A 21,472-nucleotide genomic window follows, 5' to 3' on the forward strand; every position below is an offset into this window, starting at 1 on the left:
TTTGTCCAAGACTCATTGTGTTACATTTGAATCTGAACATAGCCATTACTGACACGGCATTCAAATTGTGCCAGTTGTGTATACCTGATCCACATTTTAGTCATCACTTGAGACTAGCAATAGATACTGAGGACCTTTTCTGACCCATCATCTATGAAGAATGAATGTTTCCTGTTCTCATTGTTATCATATCTCAATGGGGTTTCCAGTTTAGAACAGGTCCCCAGCAACCTGTGCTGGTCGTAACCCTGTTGGACTTCCAGGTTACAACAGTTCCCCAGCAACCTATGCTGGTCGTAACCCTGTTGGACTTCCAGGTTACAACAGGTCCCCAGACAACCAATGCTGGTCATAACCCTGTGGGGTTTCCAGGTTACAACAGGTCCCCAGACAACCTATGCTGGTCATAACCCTGTGGGGTATCCAGGTTAGAACAGGTCCCCAGACAACCTATGCTGGTCGTAACCCTGTGGGGTATCCAGGTTACAACAGGTCCCCAGACAACCTATGCTGGTCATAACCCTGTGGGCTTCAAGGTTACAACAGTTCCCCGGCAACCTATGCTGGTCGTAACCCTGTGGGGTATCCAGGTTACAACAGGTCCCCAGACAACCTATGCTGGTCATAACCCTGTGGGCTTCAAGGTTACAACAGTTCCCCAGCAACCTATGCTGGTCGTAACCCTGTGGGGTATCCAGGTTACAACAGGTCCCCAGACAACCTATGCTGGTCATAACCCTGTGGGGTATCCAGGTTACAACAGGTCCCCAGCAACCTATGCTGGTCGTAACCCTGTGGGGTATCCAGGTTACAACAGGTCCCAAGACAACCTATGCTGGTTGTAACCCAGTGGGGCTTCCAGGTTAGAACAGGTCCCCAGGCAACCTATGCTGTCGTAACCCAGTGGGGCTTCCAGGTTAGAACAGGTCCCCAGGCAACCTATGCTGGTTGTAACCCAGTTGGGCTTCCAGGTTACAACAGGTCCCCAGGCAACCTATGCTGTCGTAACCCAGTGGGGCTTCCAGGTTGGAACAGGTCCCCAGGCAACCTGTGCTGGTCGTAACCCAGTGGGGCTTCCAGGTTGGAACAGGTCCCCAGGCAACCTGTGCTGGTCGTAACCCAGTGGGGCTTCCAGGTTGGAACAGGTCCCCAGGCAACCTATGCTAGTTGTAACCCAGTGGGGCTTCCAGGTTGGAACAGGTCCCCAGGCAACCTATGCTAGTTGTAACCCAGTGGGGATTCCAGGTTGGAACAGGTCCCCAGGCAACCTATGCTAGTTGTAACCCAGTGGGGCTTCCAGGTTAGAACAGGTCCCCAGGCAACCTATGCTGGTTGTAACCCAGTGGGGCTTCCAGGTTACAACAGGTCCCCAGGCAACCTATGCTGTCGTAACCCAGTGGGGCTTCCAGGTTACAACAGGTCCCCAGGCAACCTGTGCTGGTTGTAACCCAGTGGGGCTTCCAGGTTGGAACAGGTCCCAAGGCAACCTGTGCTGGTCGTAACCCAGTGGGGCTTCCAGGTTAGAACAGGTCCCCAGGCAACCTATGCTGGTTGTAACCCAGTTGGGCTTCCAGGTTACAACAGGTCCCCAGGCAACCTATGCTGTCGTAACCCAGTGGGGCTTCCAGGTTGGAACAGGTCCCCAGGCAACCTGTGCTGGTCGTAACCCAGTGGGGCTTCCAGGTTGGAACAGGTCCCCAGGCAACCTGTGCTGGTCGTAACCCAGTGGGGCTTCCAGGTTGGAACAGGTCCCCAGGCAACCTATGCTGGTTGTAACCCAGTGGGGCTTCCAGGTTGGAACAGGTCCCCAGGCAACCCTTGCTGGTTGTAACCCAGTGGGGATTCCAGGTTGGAACAGGTCCCCAGGCAACCTATGCTAGTTGTAACCCAGTGGGGCTTCCAGGTTAGAACAGGTCCCCAGGCAACCTATGCTGGTTGTAACCCAGTGGGGCTTCCAGGTTACAACAGGTCCCCAGGCAACCTATGCTGTCGTAACCCAGTGGGGCTTCCAGGTTACAACAGGTCCCCAGGCAACCTGTGCTGGTTGTAACCCAGTGGGGCTTCCAGGTTGGAACAGGTCCCAAGGCAACCTGTGCTGGTCGTAACCCAGTGGGGCTTCCAGGTTTGAACAGGTCCCCAGGCAACCTATGCTGGTTGTAACCCAGTGGGGCTTCCAGGTTAGAACAGGTCCCCAGGCAACCTATGCTAGTTGTAACCCTGTGGGCTTCCAAGTTAGAACAGTTCCCCAGGCAACCTGTGCTGGTCGTAACCCAGTGGGGCTTCAAGGTTAGAACAGTTCCCCAGGCAACCTATGCTGGTCGTAACCCAGTGGGGCTTCCAGGTTAGAACAGTTCCCCAGCAACCTATGCTGGTTGTAACCCTGTGGGGCTTCCAGGTTAGAACAGTTCCCCAGGCAACTTATGCTGGTCGAAACCCGGTGGGGCTTCACGGTTACAACAGGTCCCCAGCAACTTATGCTGGTCGAAACCCAGTTGGGCTTCACAGTTAGAACAGGTCCCCAGCAACCTATGCTGGTTGTAACCCTCTGGGGATTCCAGGTTAGACCAGGTTCCCAGGCAACCTATGCTGGTTGTAACCCTGTGAGAGTTCCAGGTTAGAACATGTCCCCAGCAACCTATGCTGGTCGTAACCCTGTGGGGATTCCAGGTTAGACCAGGTCCCCAGTGTCACTCCTAATTTATTTACCACATCTATAAAGTGAATCTGAATGAAGCACGTCACCACAATTCACAATCCCTACATTTGCAATAAAAACATGTTTGTCTTCTGCAGAAAAAAATTACATCATATCCCTTCAGCAAATTCAGGGAAACTACCAACTTCCCATATATTGTCTAAGAGAGGAATTCATCAGGCAAGTCTCAATGATTTGCCCTCATTAATTACAATAGGCACAACCAGGGAAAGGAAGGATGCCTTGGCTGCTTCATATAAAAAGATGTTAAAAGATGGCACTTGTGTTTACCCTGAATGATGTTCAGGATTTAAGGGCATGAAACAAGGACTGTCCAGCTTGGAGTCAGTAGGTATAATGTGTCTGAGTGGGGTATTCATCTTTAACTGTGGCATGATATCTCAGTGGGCTAGCACTATGACACATAACACTGTATGACTATTAGTAGCATGTACATCACTATATGCGTGAGACTTGTGAAGATCCGAGGTCTGGAGCAGCCCATGCTTGCTGTAAGAGGCCACTTATGCTTGTCGTAAGAGGCGACCTGTATGTAACTTATTCCACCAATGTCACCATTCTGCCCTTAAGTATAATCTAACCTGGATCTCTGGTAAGACAGGAGGACATATTAATCACTATGGGGGTCAAGGTTGCTGAGTTGGATGATGCATCTCATATCCCAAATGTCTATTTTGATGCTCATGATGCTAATCACTGGATTGTCTGGTCTAGACTTGATTATTTACAGACTGTCGTCATATAGCTGGAATATTGCTGAGTGTGGTGTTAAACAACAAACAAAGAAAGAAACTATTTGCATGAAATAATATTTTCTCTAAACCCACATTTCACCTCACCTCACCTCACCACACCTCACCTCACCTCACCTCACCTCACCTCACCTCACCTCACCTCACCTCACCTCACCTCACCTCACCTCACCTCACCTCACCTCACCTCATCTTCAAGCCCATCTTCAAGCACAAGCCAACTCCCTATTTTTCTTTTTTGACAAAGTGACTGAAACATCATGTATGTTGTGATGGATAATATTAAGTCCATATATGATGCACCAAATTCCATTCACCCAGTGAATGCTCATGGTGCCATATCATTATTGCCCTGGTCAATGGATCAGTGTTCATTCAATTTTCATTCTCAGCTCCCTGGGGAGAATACAACCCAAACTGCCTGTTATAAACTTGGCTAAGCAGGAATACCTGGGGAATCAAAATCGGTTCTTCAGCTTGACGAGGAAATTCTTAAACTAATAGACTACCCAATAGACTACCCAATTTAAAACTGTTATCAAGTACTAAATTCAGGATGTATGAAATAAAGAAATAATGGTCCTCAGCTATTTTCCAACTGTATAGATATACATACATAAAAACATACGGTTTTACATTTGCGGTTATATAATATAAAGTAAACTAAGCTTATAATGAACTCATTGGGACCACTAATTTTAGTTTGTTATAACCGTAGTTCATTATAAGCATATATATGGCTGGGACCAAAAACAGTTTGTTATACGCACATATACAGCAAATGGCAGGGACCAAAAATCAGTTTGTTACATACATCACTTCGTTATAACTGTGTTTATTATAAATGTTGTTTACTGTCGTACTTTTGTTATACTATTGGACCGCCTCCGTGGTCTAGTAGCAGAGCGTCTGCCCGGAGTGCGGAAGGTCCGGGGTTCGATCCCCGGTCGCATCATACCAAAAGACATTAAAAAATGGTACTTGTTGTTACCCAGTCTGGCGCTCTGCATTAAGGGGCTAAAACAAGGACTGGTCGGCTCGGAGTCAGTATACTGTGTCCGAGTGGGGTATTCATGTTAAACTGCGGCATGATATCTCAGTGGGCTAGCACTATAAATCGGCATCAGTCCGGACTAGTACAAGCAGCCACACATACACACACTTGCATGCACGTCGCTATATAAGTGCAATAATCTTGGACGCGACGTTTAAACCAATTTCACCTCACCTTGTTATACTATTGGCATCAATCACTTTGTATATCACCAATAAGATATTGATATGTCATTTCAAACTCCCTTGTGATTAATTCTGCATCAATATGTTGCAAGATATATCATGCCAGGTGAGAAGAAACTTAATCACATTCTTCTCATGGAGTTGAGATATTAAACTGAGTATCCTTTGAGTGGATAGTTCCTTACTATGTGGGGCATATCACTGTGCACATGACAAAACTATGTGGGTCATATCACTGTGTACATGACAAAACTATGTGGGTCATATCACTGTGCACATGACAAAACTATGTGGGTCATATCACTGTGCACATGACAAAAGCTTATATAGCCATCAGTATGTCCGTCTGTCCGACTGTCCGTCTGTAATCATTGTTTGTCCGGAGCATATTTCCTAAACCATAAAACCTAGCTTCACAAAACTTGGTACACTTACCAATCAGGCTCAGTAGTAGTGCCTTTTGCTATCTAGAGATTTTTAGAATTTTATATTTTTGTTGTTTCCATGGAAATATGATGAACTTAGGAAATTTGAGGGTAGTGCTCTTGTCCGGAGCATATTTCCTAAACCGTACAACCTAGCTTCCCAAAACTTGGTTCACTTAACAGTCAGGCTCAGTAGTAGTGCCTTTTGCTATTTAGAGATTTTTAGAATTTTATATTTGTGTCGTTTCCATGGAAATATGATGAACTTAGGAAATTTGAGGGTAGTGCTCTTGTCCGGACCATATCTCCTGAACCATACAACTTAGCTTCTCAAAAGTTTTTACACCTATCAAGCAGGTTATGTAGTGGTGCCTTTTTTTTTCTTTTTTCAAATTAATTTGAAAATTGATGAACTTAGGGTAATGTCCTCGTCTGGAGCATATCTTCTAAACCATGCGACAGAGATTCACCAAACTTTATGCACATATCAATCATGTTCACTAGTGGTGCAGTTTGTTATTTATAGATTTTAATCTTTTTAATTTGTAGCCCCTGACATATAATTCTAAGGTGTACTATTTACCGATATCATATACTATAATTGATGTGAGCTACATAACCTAGTACATTCTCTTTATGCCTTTGTGTCATGAGGCTACTACAGAGCTATTCATATTCATCAGAAAGTGAGCTACATGAACCAATATTTAATAACCTTCATTATATTTCTGGTTTTGGCATCAAGGAAAAAGATTTCCTTGCCAATCTAAATACATTTGAAGGTACACACAGTTTACCGACATGCCACATCGGGGGGATATGTCATCTTCGGATGACTCTTGTTAAAACATGCATGCGACATGTTTACTACGTACTCAAGTACTTACTCTTTGCTCAATTAAGTAAGGGAATTTTATTGCTTTATTTTGCAGGGTATTCTAGAAAGGATCTGGTTGATAAAAAGTGTTTCCGAAGCTGTTCTGCATCTGGTCCTGATGTTGAGTACTCACATAATTACTTGCATGCTTTCAAGATACTTGCATCTGTACTGTGGGGACGTTGACCATCTCAAGGTAATCTTCTCCTGTAGCTAGTTATAGAAGCCAACAATGTACCTTTTGTGTCCTTTATTTGTTATGTTTCTTTTATGTATTACATCTGGCCCAGTGGTATAGTTGATAGAATGGTACAGCTTGGGGACGTGGTTGATGGCATGTCATCGTTGCTCCCATGAAGATCCATGTTAGAATTGGCCTTCAGCAACCCATGCTTGTCATAAGAGGCAACTTACGGAACTTGGATTGTCAGACTCACAGACGTGGTTAATGGCATGTCATCGTTGTTCCCATGAAGATCCATGTTAGAATTGGCCTTCAGCAACCCATGCTTGTCATAAGAAGCAACTAACGGAACTTGGGTTGTCAGACTCACAGACGTGGTTGATGGCATGTCATCGTTGCTCCTATGAAGATCCATGTTAGAATTTGCCTTCAGTAACCCATGCTTGTCATAAGAGGCAAATTAAATGGAACTTGGGTTGTCAGACTCACAGAATTATTTGATGACATGTCATTGTCGCCCCCATGAAGATCCATGTTAGAATTGGCCTTCAGCAACCCATGCTTGTCATAAGAGGCAACTAACGGAACTTGGGTTGTCAGACTCACAGACGTGGTTGATGACATGTCATCATCGCCCCCATGAAGATCCATGTTAGAATTGGCCTTCAGCAACCCATGCTTGTCATAAGAGGCAACTAATGGAACTTGGGTTGTCAGACTCACAGACGTGGTTGATGACATGTCATCATCGCCCCCATGAAGATCCATGTTAGAATTGGGCTTCAGCAACCCATGCTTGTCATAAGAGGCAACTAACGGAACTTGGGTTGTCAGACTCACAGACGTGGTTGATGACATGTCATCATCGCCCCCATGAAGATCCATGTTAGAATTGGCCTTCAGCAACCCATGCTTGTCATAAGAGGCAACTAACGGAACTTGGGTTGTCAGACTCACAGATGTGGTTGATGGCATGTCATCATCGCCCCCATGAAGATCAATGTTAGAATTGGCCTTCAGCAACCCATGCTTGTCATAAGAAGCAACTAACGGAACTTGGGTTGTCAGACTCACAGACGTGGTTGATGGCATGTCATCATTGCTCCCATGAAGATCCATGTTAGAATTGGTCTTCAGTAACCCATGCTTGTCATAAGAGGCAAATTAAATGGAACTTGGGTTGTCAGACTCACAGACGTGGTTGATGACATGTCATCATCGCCCCCATGAAGATCAATGTTAGAATTGGCCTTCAGCAACCCATGCTTGTCATAAGAAGCAACTAACGGAACTTGGGTTGTCAGACTCACAGACGTGGTTGATGGCATGTCATCATCGCCCCAATGAAGATCAATGTTAGAATTGGCCTTCAGCAACCCATGCTTGTCATAAGAGGCAACTAACGGAACTTGGGTTGTCAGACTCACAGATGTGGTTGATGGCATGTCATCGTTGCTCCCATGAAGATCAATGTTAGAATTGGTCTTCAGTAACCCATGCTTGTCATAAGAGGCAAATTAAATGGAACTTGGGTTGTCAGACTCACAGAATTATTTGATGATATGTCATTGTCGCCCCCATGAAGATCAATGTTAGAATTGGCCTTCAGCAACCCATGCTTGTCATAAGAAGCAACTAACGGAACTTGGGTTGTCAGACTCACAGACGTGGTTGATGGCATGTCATCGTTGCTCTCATGAAGATCCATGTTAGAATTGGTCTTCAGTAACCCATGCTTGTCATAAGAGGCAACTAACGGAACTTGGGTTGTCAGACTCACAGACGTGGTTGATGACATGTCATCATCGCCCCCATGAAGATCAATGTTAGAATTGGCCTTCAGCAACCCATGCTTGTCATAAGAAGCAACTAACGGAACTTGGGTTGTCAGACTCACAGACGTGGTTGATGGCATGTCATCGTTGCTCCCATGAAGATCCATGTTAGAATTGGTCTTCAGTAACCCATGCTTGTCATAAGAGGCAAATTAAATGGAACTTGGGTTGTCAGACTCACAGAATTATTTGATGACATGTCATCATCGCCCCCATGAAGATCCATGTTAGAATTGGCCTTCAGCAACCCATGCTTGTCATAAGAGGCAACTAACGGAACTTGGGTTGTCAGACTCACAGATGTGGTTGATGGCATGTCATCATTGCCCCCATGAAGATCAATGTTAGAATTGGCCTTCAGCAACCCATGCTTGTCATAGGAGGCAACTAACGGAACTTGGGTTGTCAGACTCACAGATGTGGTTGATGGCATGTCATCATCGCCCCCATGAAGATCAATGTTAGAATTGGCCTTCAGCAACCCATGCTTGTCATAAGAAGCAACTAACGGAACTTGGGTTGTCAGACTCACAGATGTGGTTGATGGCATGTCATTGTCGCCCCCATGAAGATCCATGTTAGAATTGGCCTTCAGCAACCCATGCTTGTCATAAGAGGCAACTAACGGAACTTGGGTTGTCAGACTCACAGACGTGGTTGATGACATGTCATCATCGCCCCCATGAAGATCAATGTTAGAATTGGCCTTCAGCAACCCATGCTTGTCATAAGAAGCAACTAACGGAACTTGGGTTGTCAGACTCACAGACGTGGTTGATGGCATGTCATCATCGCCCCCATGAAGATCAATGTTAGAATTGGCCTTCAGCAACCCATGCTTGTCATAAGAAGCAACTAACGGAACTTGGGTTGTCAGACTCACAGATGTGGTTGATGGCATGTCATTGTCGCCCCCATGAAGATCAATGTTAGAATTGGCCTTCAGCAACCCATGCTTGTCATAAGAGGCAACTAATGGAACTTTGGTTGTCAGACTCACAGACTTGGTTGATGCATGTCATTGTATCTCATTTGCTTATACTTATGCTCATGATGTCAATCATTGGATTGTCTGGTCCAGATTCGATTTTTTTATGGACCACAATCATACAGCTGGAATATTAGTGAGTGCAGAGTTACACAACAAACAAACAAAAGAAGTATGTCTTTGTGTACATCATACCCATACTATCAATCACTGGTTTGTCTGGTCCAAACGTCAGGCTGCTGCAAGACAGTGGGTAATGGCACAGGAAATGTTGGTGGAAGTCTGCTCCAAGCTGGAATGTGTGAAATAAATAAAATCTCCAATCTGTGTTCAATCCTTCTAATTCTCTAAGAATTGCCTCCATTTTGATGTTTTAGTTCTTGTTGTACGTTCTCTGGAAGAAATGAAAGAAGTTATCTTATGGTGTGTTACTGAATATAAATCACAAGTATGTCATCTGTATCATGACAATAGTGTGAAGACATGAACCTTCATTGTGTATAACCTCTTTGTAACAATGTTTCAGGGGTAATTCTTGCCCCTTTATCAGGTGAACACCACCACAATACTTCTTGTTCCTTTATCAGGTGAACACCACCACAATACTTCTTGTTTCTTTATCAGGTGAACACCACCACAATACTTTTTGTTCCTTCATCAGCTGAATACCACACAATACTTCTTGGCCCTTCATCAGCTGAATACCACACAATACTTCTTCCCCTTCATCAGCTGAATACCACACAATACTTCTTGGCCCTTCATCAGCTGAATACCACACAATACTTCTTGCCCCTTCATCAGCTGAATACCACACAATACTTCTTGCCCTTTCATCAGCTGAATACCACACAATACTTTTTGGCCCTTTCATCAGCTGAATACCACAAAATACTTCTTGCCCCTTCATCAGCTGAATACTACACAATACTTCTTGCCCCTTTTTCAGCTGATTACCACACAATAATTTTTGGCCCTTTCATCAGCTGATTACCACAAAATACTTCTTGGCCCTTCATCAGCTGAATACCACACAAAACTTCTTCCCCTTTCATCAGCTGAATACCGCCACAATACTTCTTCCCCTTCATCAGCTGAATACCACACAATATACTTCTTGCCCCTTCATCAGCTGAATACCACACAATACTTCTTGGCCCTTCATCAGCTCAATACCACACACTACTTCTTGCCCCTTCATCAGCTGAATACCACACAATACTTCTTGCCCCTTCATCAGCTGAATACCACACAATACTTCTTGCCCTTCATCAGCTGAATACCACACAATACTTCTTCCCCTTCATCAGCTGAATACCACACAATACTTCTTCCCCTTCATCAGCTGAATACCACACAATACTTCTTGCCCCTTCATCAGCTGAATACCACACACTACTTCTTGCCCCTTCATCAGCCGAATACCACACAATACTTCTTGCCCTTCATCAGCTGAATACCACATACTACTTCTTGCCCCTTCATCAGCTGAATACCACACAATACTTCTTGTCCTTTCATGAGCTGAATACCACACAATCCATCTTCCCCTTCATCAACTGAATACCACACACTACTTCTTGCCCCTTCATCAACGGAATACCACACAATACTCCTTGGCCCTTCATCAGCTGAATACCACACACTACTTCTTGCCCCTTCATCAGCTGAATACCACACAATACTTCTTGCCCTTCATCAGCTGAATACCACACAATACTTCTTGCCCTTCATCAGCTGAATACCACACAATACTTCTTCCCCTTCATCAGCTGAATACCACACAATACTTCTTCCCCTTCATCAGCTGAATACCACACAATACTTCTTGCCCCTTCATCAGCTGAATACCACACACTACTTCTTGCCCCTTCATCAGCCGAATACCACACAATACTTCTTGCCCTTCATCAGCTGAATACCACATACTACTTCTTGCCCCTTCATCAGCTGAATACCACACAATACTTCTTGTCCTTTCATGAGCTGAATACCACACAATACATCTTCCCCTTCATCAGCTGAATACCACACACTACTTCTTGCCCCTTCATCAGCTGAATACCACACAATACTTCTTGTCCTTTCATCAGCTGAATACCACACAATACTTCTTCCCCTTCATCAGCTGAATACCACACACTACTTCTTGCCCTTCATCAGCTTAATACCACACAATACTTCTTGCCCCTTCATCAGCTGAATACCACACAATACTTCTTGCCCCTTCATCAGCTGAATACCACACAATACTTCTTGCCCCTTCATCAGCTGAATACCACACACTACTTCTTGTCCTTTCATCAGCTGAATACCACACACTACTTCTTGTCCTTTCATCAGCTGAATACCACGTAATACTTCTTGCCCCTTCATCAGTTGAATAATTGATGAAGTGCTGTATAGATGAAGTGTATTTACAGATAAAGTGTATGTATAGATAAAGTGTATGTATTGATGAAGTGTATGTATAGATGAAGTGTATGTATTGATGAAGTGTATGTATAGATGAAGTATATTGATGAAGTGTATAGATGAAGTGTATGTATAGATGAAGTGTATGTATAGATGAAGTGTATGCATAGATGAAGCGTATGTATAGATGAAGTGTATGTATAGATGAAGTATATTGATGAAGTGTATAGATAAAGTGTATGTATAGATGAAGTGTATGAATAGATGAAGTGTACGTATAGATGAAGTGTATGTATAGATGAAGTGTATCTATAGATAAAGTGTATGCATAGATGAAGTGTATCTATAGATGAAGTGTATGTATTGATGAAGTGTATAGATGAAGTGTATGTATAGATGAAGTGTATGTATAGATGAAGTGTATGTATATATGAAGTGTATGTATAGATGAAGTGTATGTATAGATAAAGTGTATGTATAGATGAAGTGTATGTATAGAGGAAGTGTATGTATAGAGGAAGTGTATGTATAGATGAAGTGTATGTATAGATGAAGTGTATGTATAGAAGAAGTGTATGTATAGATGAAGTGTATGTATAGAGGAAGTGTATGTATAGATAAAGTGTATGTATAGATGAAGTGTATGTATATATGAAGTGTATGTATATATGAAGTGTATGTATAGATGAAGTGTATGTATAGATGAAGTGTATGTATAGATAAAGTGTATGTATAGATGAAGTGTATGTATAGATGAAGTGTATGTATATATGAAGTGTATGTATATATGAAGTGTATGTATAGATGAAGTGTATGTATAGATGAAGTGTATGAATAGATGAAGTGTATGTATAGATGAAGTGTATGAATAGATGAAGTGTATAGATGAATTGTATGCATAGATGAAGTGTATGTATAGATGAAGTGTATGTATAGATGAAGTGTATGTATAGATGAAGTGTATGTATAGATGAAGTGTATGTATAAATGAAGTGTATGTATAGATGAAGTGTATGTATAGATGAAGTGTATGTATATATGAAGTGTATGTATAGATGAAGTGTATGTATAGATAAAGTGTATGTATAGATGAAGTGTATGTATAGATGAAGTGTATGTATATATGAAGTGTATGTATATATGAAGTGTATGTATAGATGAAGTGTATGTATAGATAAAGTGTATGTATAGATGAAGTGTATGTATAGATGAAGTGTATGTATAGAAGAAGTGTATGTATAGATGAAGTGTATGTATAGATGAAGTGTATGTATAGATAAAGTGTATGTATAGATGAAGTGTATCTATAGATGAAGTGTATGTATAGATGAAGTGTATGTATAGATGAATTGTATGTATAGATGAAGTGTATCTATAGATGAAGTGTATTGATGAAGTGTATGTATTGATGAAGTGTATGTATAGATGAAGTGTTTGCATAGATGAAGTGTATGTATAGATGAAGTGTATGTATAGATGAAGTGTATGTATAGATGAAGTGTATGTATAGATGAAGTGTATGTATAGATGAAGTGTATGTATAGATGAAGTGTATGTATAGATGAAGTGTATGTATAGATGAAGTGTATGAATAGATGAAGTGTATCTATAGATGAAGTGTATGCATAGATGAAGCGTATGTATTGATGAAGTGTATGTATAGATGAAGTATATTGATGAAGTGTATGTATTGATGAAGTGTATGTATAGATGAAGTGTATGTATAGATGAAGTGTATGTATTGATGAAGTGTATGTATAGATGAAGTGTATGTATTGATGAAGTGTATGTATAGATGAAGTGTATGTATAGATGAAGCGTATGTATAGATGAAGTGTATGTATAGATGAAGCGTATATATTGATGAAGTGTATGTATAGATGAAACGATTGTTCATGGGTATATGTCATGGTTGCTGTTGTGGGACTGTTCACTGGTATTTGTTGAAATATTGTCTGCAATGATAGGAAGTCAATCATCATCAAGTTGAAATATAGCTTCCTTGGCCATTTATCGACAAAGCTCATTAACAGTCATCGGAATCTCTTTGCCAGATTTCAATATTTCATGTCTCAGGAATTCAGTCATTTGGCCAACACCAAATGATTTATCATCTTGGTGTAGACATAACAGTTTTTCTGAAGCAACTTGACATTTCCAACAGTGAGATACAGCAAGGTTGACCTTTCTTCTGTCAGAGACTGGAGCGTTACTTGCTTTTAAAAAGTCTCAGTTAATATGTTTCATGTTTGTTTAAATGTTGTTGATTTAAACGCAAGAATATTACTGTTCAAACTGTGATATATTGTTTTCAAATTGTCAAATAACTTCTTTCATCATCACTTGCTTGATAACAGTGTTAGAACCTACACCCAAACATCGCTCTTAATTGTAATAAAGAAATTGTTCATCCATGTATGTTCATCCAAGTATGTACAAAAAGGATTCTTTGTACAATAATAATATGTCCATTTTCTTGCATATGTTTTTCATCAAAAGGGCTTATTTACATGTATAGAAATACCATTGTTATAAATATTGGTGATATATCTGTTTGTGAAATGTATTGACTTATTCATCTATTGGTGCTGTAAATAATGATATTGACTTCAAATGGCTAATAGATTTTAATAACAATCATTTGAATGGGACAAGACCTCGCTACTATATCTTAGTTCTAGCCTGTATACATGCCACAACGATCAAACGGCTTTGAAATAATGGCTTCAAAATCCATCAACATTTTTTTTCTTAATCAAAAGATTTAAATTAATCCCCATAGAAACATGTTAGCCTTAAGGATGTGCAATTTGGTTTATATTGAAAAATATTGAAAATTGAAAATTATTGTATTTTTCTTAAAACATGAACCCTACATGTCATGAATATTATTTACGAAACAGGTAGATCAATCTTAGACTCTAATAGGTAGTTTTCCCCAAACAATGCTTTTATTTGAACATTACTTCGGATTATATTGGTTGTATATTGATTTTCAGGCTTTAGAATCTAATTGAATCTGATCTAATCTAGCTTGAGAGTTCTGTTGTGTGAATGCAAGAACATTGTCTCATCAAATATACAGTTTTTAAAGTTTTGAGAATAAGACATTAATTTGATTTGAAAAGTGGCGCTCTTAACATCAAAGTGCACCGAAATATCCCACTTAATGGAAGTTATCGAATTGAGCATGGACTGTATAACCTTTATCTCACTCCATGTTTAAAGTTCTCGAAGGTGACAGGGTATGAAATGTACGTGTCTCATCAAAACGGACATGGCCGCCAACAGCCTTTCAAAATATGATCAAATTTTGACAGTCAGTAATTCTGACCCATTATCTCCTCAAATGGCGATATGACACTTTTGTTCTTCAAAGTCTGTCACGATTTTTATCAAGGTGGGATCTACGCTTGCACAGCATGTGCTTAATCCATGTTCAAAAGTTCATTGTGTTGCCTATTCAGTATGGTTAAGTGACTGGCCTGTGCTAAATACATGGTGGTCAGTAACCAACTGGCATGAAATATGCATGACTTTTGTAATTGGACAATGGGCTAAAAAAGGGAAAAACTATTTTGGATAATAAATCACTTGAAATTAACAAGAGTATTCCAGGAATGTGTGTTGACACACTGACCAACTTGACAGTTAAGTGGACCAGGTTTGGGCCCATCTCTATTGCAACCATCTCATGACAAGGCACTGAGATTGAACATTGCACTGTGAGTGAGTGAATGTTGTTTGATACCTCAGTACTTTGGCTATGTAAAGGTGAATTGGAAATAATCTAGTTAAGACCTCAGAGTTACAGACATACAGAGATCCTAGCGACAGGTGGACAAACACACGAACCACCTGGCTCCAGAGACAGACAACTTTTCAGTGCCAATGGCCTGTTCTCAAAGATGCTTTTACAACAGTACAAACACAGTATCTTAAGCGACAGGACATCTTCCCGAGGCAAGAGAGTTAACTGACTATAAAAGTCCAGTTTCCACCTTTGCCGAACTAGGCTGGTAGTATGGAGATACATTTTGGCTGGACTAACGAGTCTATGCATAGTCCAATCAAAATTGCGCACTGAAATCGAAATCCGGTTTGTAAACTGTCGTGCAGATTTCGGTCGATTGCAGGATTTGCAAAGCATGTGCACCGCCAACTCGTTGTCAGCAGATATTTTCCAAATCTAACATTTTTTTAATCAAGGTGCTCACGTGATATGATGCATTTTCGCGATGTAAGACCCATTTTATCACAATCTAGATCTTGATTACTGATCAGATCGTCCTGACCGGGCGCCACCATTTTGTGTGAAGCAAACGCAACTGATACGAGAGAAGGAACCTGATTGGCCCGAAGGAGAGGCCTAGAAGGGACATAACTGGTAATAGCCACTGGTGGCGTACAATCAAGCCCAATAATTCGAGCCTAGTTCGGCAACGGTGGAAACTGGACTTTTAAAGTCAGTTAATTCTCTTGCCTCGGGAAGATGATACATACTAGATTCCACAATACAGATAGACAGTTTGATCTTATAAAAAAGGGTGCCAAGACATTTTGGAATTCTCCAGATACTCTGACGCAGTTTGCCTCTTGAACAGAGGAGGTAGTATAGCCTTCTCCACACATTATACAGGATAATGTGGTCCAAGTATATGTCAGACAGACGATTAGGAGAGTGTTAAGAAATAAAGCAGCTATTTGTAGATTGATAAGATGGTATCTCAACTTTGATAAATACGAGTAAACACCCAGGCAATCAACATTTATGTGTTGTCTCTTTTTCTTGTTCAATGATGTGATTCGTAATTGAGATGTTCCTGGCAGTTTAAGATTACTAAGGGAGAGTGAAATAAAAGATTTGTATGCCTTAAAAAAAATATACTGCTTTATATATTGAATTTAACATGAATACATCTATTTTCTCATTTATCCTTCCAGAGTTAATATGATGATGAGAAACCAAGTTGTCTGAAGCACTGCAATTCACTCTGCAGAATTGCATCCCTTTGGCATGCCAGGATCCTATGTTTGGATCTTCCTAATTATGATCCTTGGTTTGTCAGCACCACACCCGAGTTCCGAGTTTGGTGCGTCAGTGGCAGAAAAGGTGTCCAGTGCATTCTCGGTTTTGGCTTGTGCCATGTGTTCTCATGATTTTGGGTGAATGGTTGACTTGCCTTTGCATGTGTTTGTGATGGTGCCACTGGTGGGGCAGGATGCGCTCACCTTTCGCAAACACCTGGTTTCATCACTATTTAAAAGTGATTCATAAACATATGCTCATGATATGGTCAGAAACATACATTGGCCTCTGCTTTCAGCAGAGATTTCTTGTAATTGTGGAAATGTTTTTTTGTTGCTTTTATTTCACTGAAGTGGTAAACATCTGAGACTTTCATCAGTTCAGGTTCTTCTTCCCCATCAAGCAATAATGTTTAAGAGTGCTGTAGATTTGGTTCCCATTGGTATAGCAGGGTAGAAGAAGTCCTGGTGCTCTTTGCTGTAAAGAGTTTACTAATGAAGATTAGGTAGTGTGTCACCTGCCTTTGTTCTCATGATGTCAACCCCTAGTTTGCCTAGCTCCAATGCTCATGGTATAGTTGTAATACTGTGAAAAAAATACTGCAAATAAGCATGTGTTCAACCGTGTGCCTTTCAACACAGTAACATGAGATTTACATGGGAATACGCTTAAAAGATCTAATTCTTTCTCCTTACAGAAAAGATTCCTCTTTAGATTATTTATACCTACTGCAGAATAAATCAATATATTCCAATAAATAATGGTCTTGTTTGTGCACTCAGTTGTACAATATTACCTGGAAGATTCTACAGGTACCCTATCAGGTTCTTGCCAGATGATATGTTAGTGGAGGAACTATCAGTGGTTTCTTCATCTGAGCCACTCCGTGGTCTCATGGATAGAGGACCGCCTCCGTGGTCTAGTGGTAGAGCGTCTGCCCGGAGAGCGGAAGGTCCGGGGTTCGATCCCCGGCCGCGTCATACCAAAAGATGTTAAAAGATGGTACTTGTTGTTACCATGCCTGGTGCTCGGCATTAAGGGGCTAAAACAAGGACTGGTCGGCTCGGAGTCAGTATACTGTGTCTGAGTGGGATATTCATGTTAAACTGCGGCATGGTATCTCAGTGGGCTAGCACTATAAATCAGCATCAGTCCGGACTAGTACAAGCAGCCACACAAACACACACACGTGCATGCACGTCGCTATATAAGTGCAATAATCTTGGACGCGACGTTAAACCCAATTTCACCTCACCTCACCTCACCTCACCTCACCTCACCTCACCTCACCTCACCTCATGGAAGGAGCATCTGCCTGGAGAGCAGAAGGTCGGTGGTTGGATCATACCAAAAGATTTCAAAATATGGTACTTGTTGTTACCCTGCCTGGCACTTGGCATTAAGGGGCTAAAACAAGGACTTGTTGGTTTGGAGTCAGCATAACTGTGTGTGAGTGGGGTAGTCATTTTATTTAAGTGCAATAATCTTGGATGCAATGTTAAACCCCATTACACCTCGTATGCTACTATATGACAGGACCAACTGAATATCTTGTGTGGATTTTCTTTGTTTATATGCAAAAAATAACAAAATTAAATATATTGTCAAGTTGGCTTTAAAAAGTCTTGAAATATGAGTTTCACTAAAAGACAAACAGAAAGATGTAAAATATGTTCATTTCTGAGACTAGATGTTAGTCTTGGATAGACCCAAACTTGACTGATCGTTTGTGTTTTCAAAACATTTCTTGCAAAACTATTTTCTTTACATTCTGTGCCCATCAATAAAAGTTTATGTTATTTGATGAAAGGTGTTATGGTAGGTGTATACAAGTATGGCTGTCACATGTCATTATTTAAAAAATTTAAACGATGGTAATAAATATTTGAAGACTTTAACTAAATATTTCCTTCCTGGTGTGTGACCTGCAAACCTCAAAACAATGTTAACCCTAGAATTATGTTCTTGAAACTACAAACCCTATACAGTAATATAAGGGGTGAACTCTATTGTAGATCTTGAGAATACAATCTCTATAGCAGTGTCATATTTCAAATACAATTCAAAATTGACTTCAAATAATTGTCACCCTTTACCCAAAATGGAACAGCCAGACTCCTTGGGAGTCCATCCCAGGACAATATGGACAATACTGACTGGCTTCACTGACAGGCAGGGTGCAGTCTGTCAACTATTGTCTGGTCAAGTGTCTCAATGAGGTTCCAGACAAAAGACTGACCAATGTCCACTCTGGGGTCTGGTTCAGCCTTTATTTTTACTCACAGGGGGTAGCTATGACAATTTTGGCTTTTGTGTGCTTTAAACCGAAAGAATTTTTTCGGAGTGAATTGTTTTATATTTCTTAACATATTTATCATCAAAGGAAGAAAAAGTGCACTCAAATGAACAATGCTTCTCATATGCCAGCTAGCTCTTTATTGATAGTTTTAAGGAATAGTTTCCTGTATAATTGCTGAATTGTTGGTTAAGCTGAAAGAATAACATTTGGGCTAAGTCCAAGGTCAAACAACAATGGAGTGTCTGAAGAAATGTCTTTCTTCTATAAAAACTATCATTTTCCTAAACCGAGGGGACATTTATTGGTGAACATGGCTTGTTGGGGCACATCACAATACCTTCCCATGGGTCAGCTTCCTTCTAATACAAACATCTTTATCACATGGAGAATGACAGGTTAATACAAATATTTTCTTTATTTCATTCCTTTCTATAACAGTACTGTACATGTGTTGCGGTAAGTTTCAGCATCATTTATACATGCACAGCCAGTTCTAAATAATGCCAAATCCTTGGGGTATTCATGAATATAATCTGTCACAAAAAGGAAATAAAATGGCAAGAACCTATGCTGAGACATTAGTAATTTGTGTCAATTTTCTGTATTTTTTGACTGAAGCTTTATGCAAAGATTGGATGTGTTGATGTAAGAGGAAGATTTATGTTGAGATGTAGCTGTTTAGACATGAATTGATACTACAAATTTAAACAGAATTTTTTTTGTTCCATTAATGTACCATAATTTGCCTCTTTTATATGATGATAATGGTGGTGGTGATGATTATGAAAAGGATTGGGATGATGTTGATGATGATTATGAAAAGGATTGGGATGAAAATAATGATGATGATGATGGCATGAAGGAAGGGATACAATCATAGGGTGATAATACTAATGGTGGTGCTGATAAAAGAAAATTAGGAGATGATGTTCTTTACAGGATGATGATGATGATGATGATGATGACAATGATGATGTTCTCATCATTGACATCACCACCACCACCACCATCATCATCATCATCATCAATCACTGTCATTGTTAATGTAGATGATGATGATGATGATGATGATGATGGTGATGACATCAATAACAATGATGATGATCTCATCATTGACATCATCATCATCATCATCTACATTAACAATGACAATGACAATGATGATGATGAGAACGACATGACAATGATGTTGATATCATTCAACAATGATGATATCATGTAAAGTAAAATCATTACAATTATTCAATGTTTTACACTTGTGACCAAATCCATCTGAAATACATCTATCACCCTGCATATCAGCCAACACCTGTTAGGATCTGGTCTCAACTCAATCTATAACTCCCTCATGTAATGAACAGATGCTCAACAAATACTGAGCAGTATGCATTTGTCCTCCCAAGCAAATAATGAAAGCTACTCATATGTGATTTTCATTTCAAAGCATTTTTGCTTTATGTTTGCATCATTAGGTTATTTACTGTGTAATTTATACAGTAACAATGGACTAATGACACAGAAAACGTGTTCTCAGGCAGATATAATTATATCTGAACATTTAGTTGCAACTAATTGCATACAAGTGTGGTATGTTAAATACTCGCCAACGAAGTATACATTTTTGCACTTACACGCATCATTCGTATATTTGAGGATTGTACAGGGCAAATATTTGTACATTAGATTCATTAGAGCGTCAGTAAGTACAAATCCATATGATCCTGTTACACATCCCCCAATTAAGAAATCATGCATGTGAGGGCTGGTACCAATACTAACAGACTGTGATTATACAATGTGAAGATTCTTTGGACGTGAGAGATCAGATGTGAGTTCGTCGATCGCGTCTGTCTGTGTCATCCCTGTCTGTTTGTCCACCTGCCGCAGGTGGTCAGCACGGAGGTGTTGACATGGGCTGGACACATACCTGGGGTGTTCTATTCATGTTCACATACCCTGCCACGCCCATTGCCACACCCACTGAGCGTCGGTAAGATCTCCTGACCCTTATGTCACAAGAGGTGGAGTGTGGTCAACTATGTGTGAGTGCAAAGCTCTCTAATTCTCACTCTATGCCCTTTACCCCTAGGGAGTTTGAAGCACTCAGCCACCCTTGCTTACGTTCAGTGTAGCAGGGGTTATAACATACTGGTCGGTGTTCAGAGTTTTGATGCTGCTTTTAAAACATCACAAATTGGTTGATCAATTTTAGTTTGGAATTATTATGAATACAAAGTTATGATTTTAAATTAAATAAACAATTATTTTTTTATTCAGCGAACAAAGATTATATGCTAGTCAATGACACAATATGAAATTTTACCAAATGTCTGTTCAATAGGTAGTTAACTACAGTATGATAATAAAAGCAACAAAACCCTTTCCATATTCATAACAAATCTCCGCCCAAACCAGAGACGACTGTACAATTCCGACTATATCATGAACATGTTTTTATTAATAACTATAAAACATTAATGTTACCAAGCATTTAGAAAAAGGTGAGCATATCCTTTCCCATTGGTGGCACCATCACAAACACATGCAAAGGCAAGTCAGTCGTTCACCTGAAAAAACATATTGTACAAGTCAAAATAGGGAATTGCATCAGACATAATTTTTATCACTGATATGTCAAATTTGGAAATGTCCTCCACATGTCTACCAGAAAACTGTTTGAAAGCTCTTCTGAGAGCTTGATGAAACACCTTCT

General features: G+C 40.6%; 1 protein-coding gene across 1 annotated transcript in view; it reads left to right on the forward strand.

Annotated features, from left to right (window-relative positions):
* LOC124132663 (protocadherin-11 X-linked-like) overlaps window positions 1-21,472 on the forward strand; it is a 363,829-nt gene that overhangs the window by 150,427 nt on the left and 191,930 nt on the right. Inside the window, exon 2 of the mRNA XM_048387383.1 lies at window positions 6,065-6,205. The gene's annotated coding sequence lies outside the window, so the exon portion shown is untranslated. The remainder of the gene's footprint in view (window positions 1-6,064; window positions 6,206-21,472) is intronic.

This window comes from Haliotis rufescens, unplaced genomic scaffold (assembly GCF_023055435.1).
Source record: "Haliotis rufescens isolate VD_foot unplaced genomic scaffold, xgHalRufe1.0.p SCAF_7, whole genome shotgun sequence".
NCBI classification, from domain to species: domain Eukaryota; kingdom Metazoa; phylum Mollusca; class Gastropoda; order Lepetellida; family Haliotidae; genus Haliotis; species Haliotis rufescens.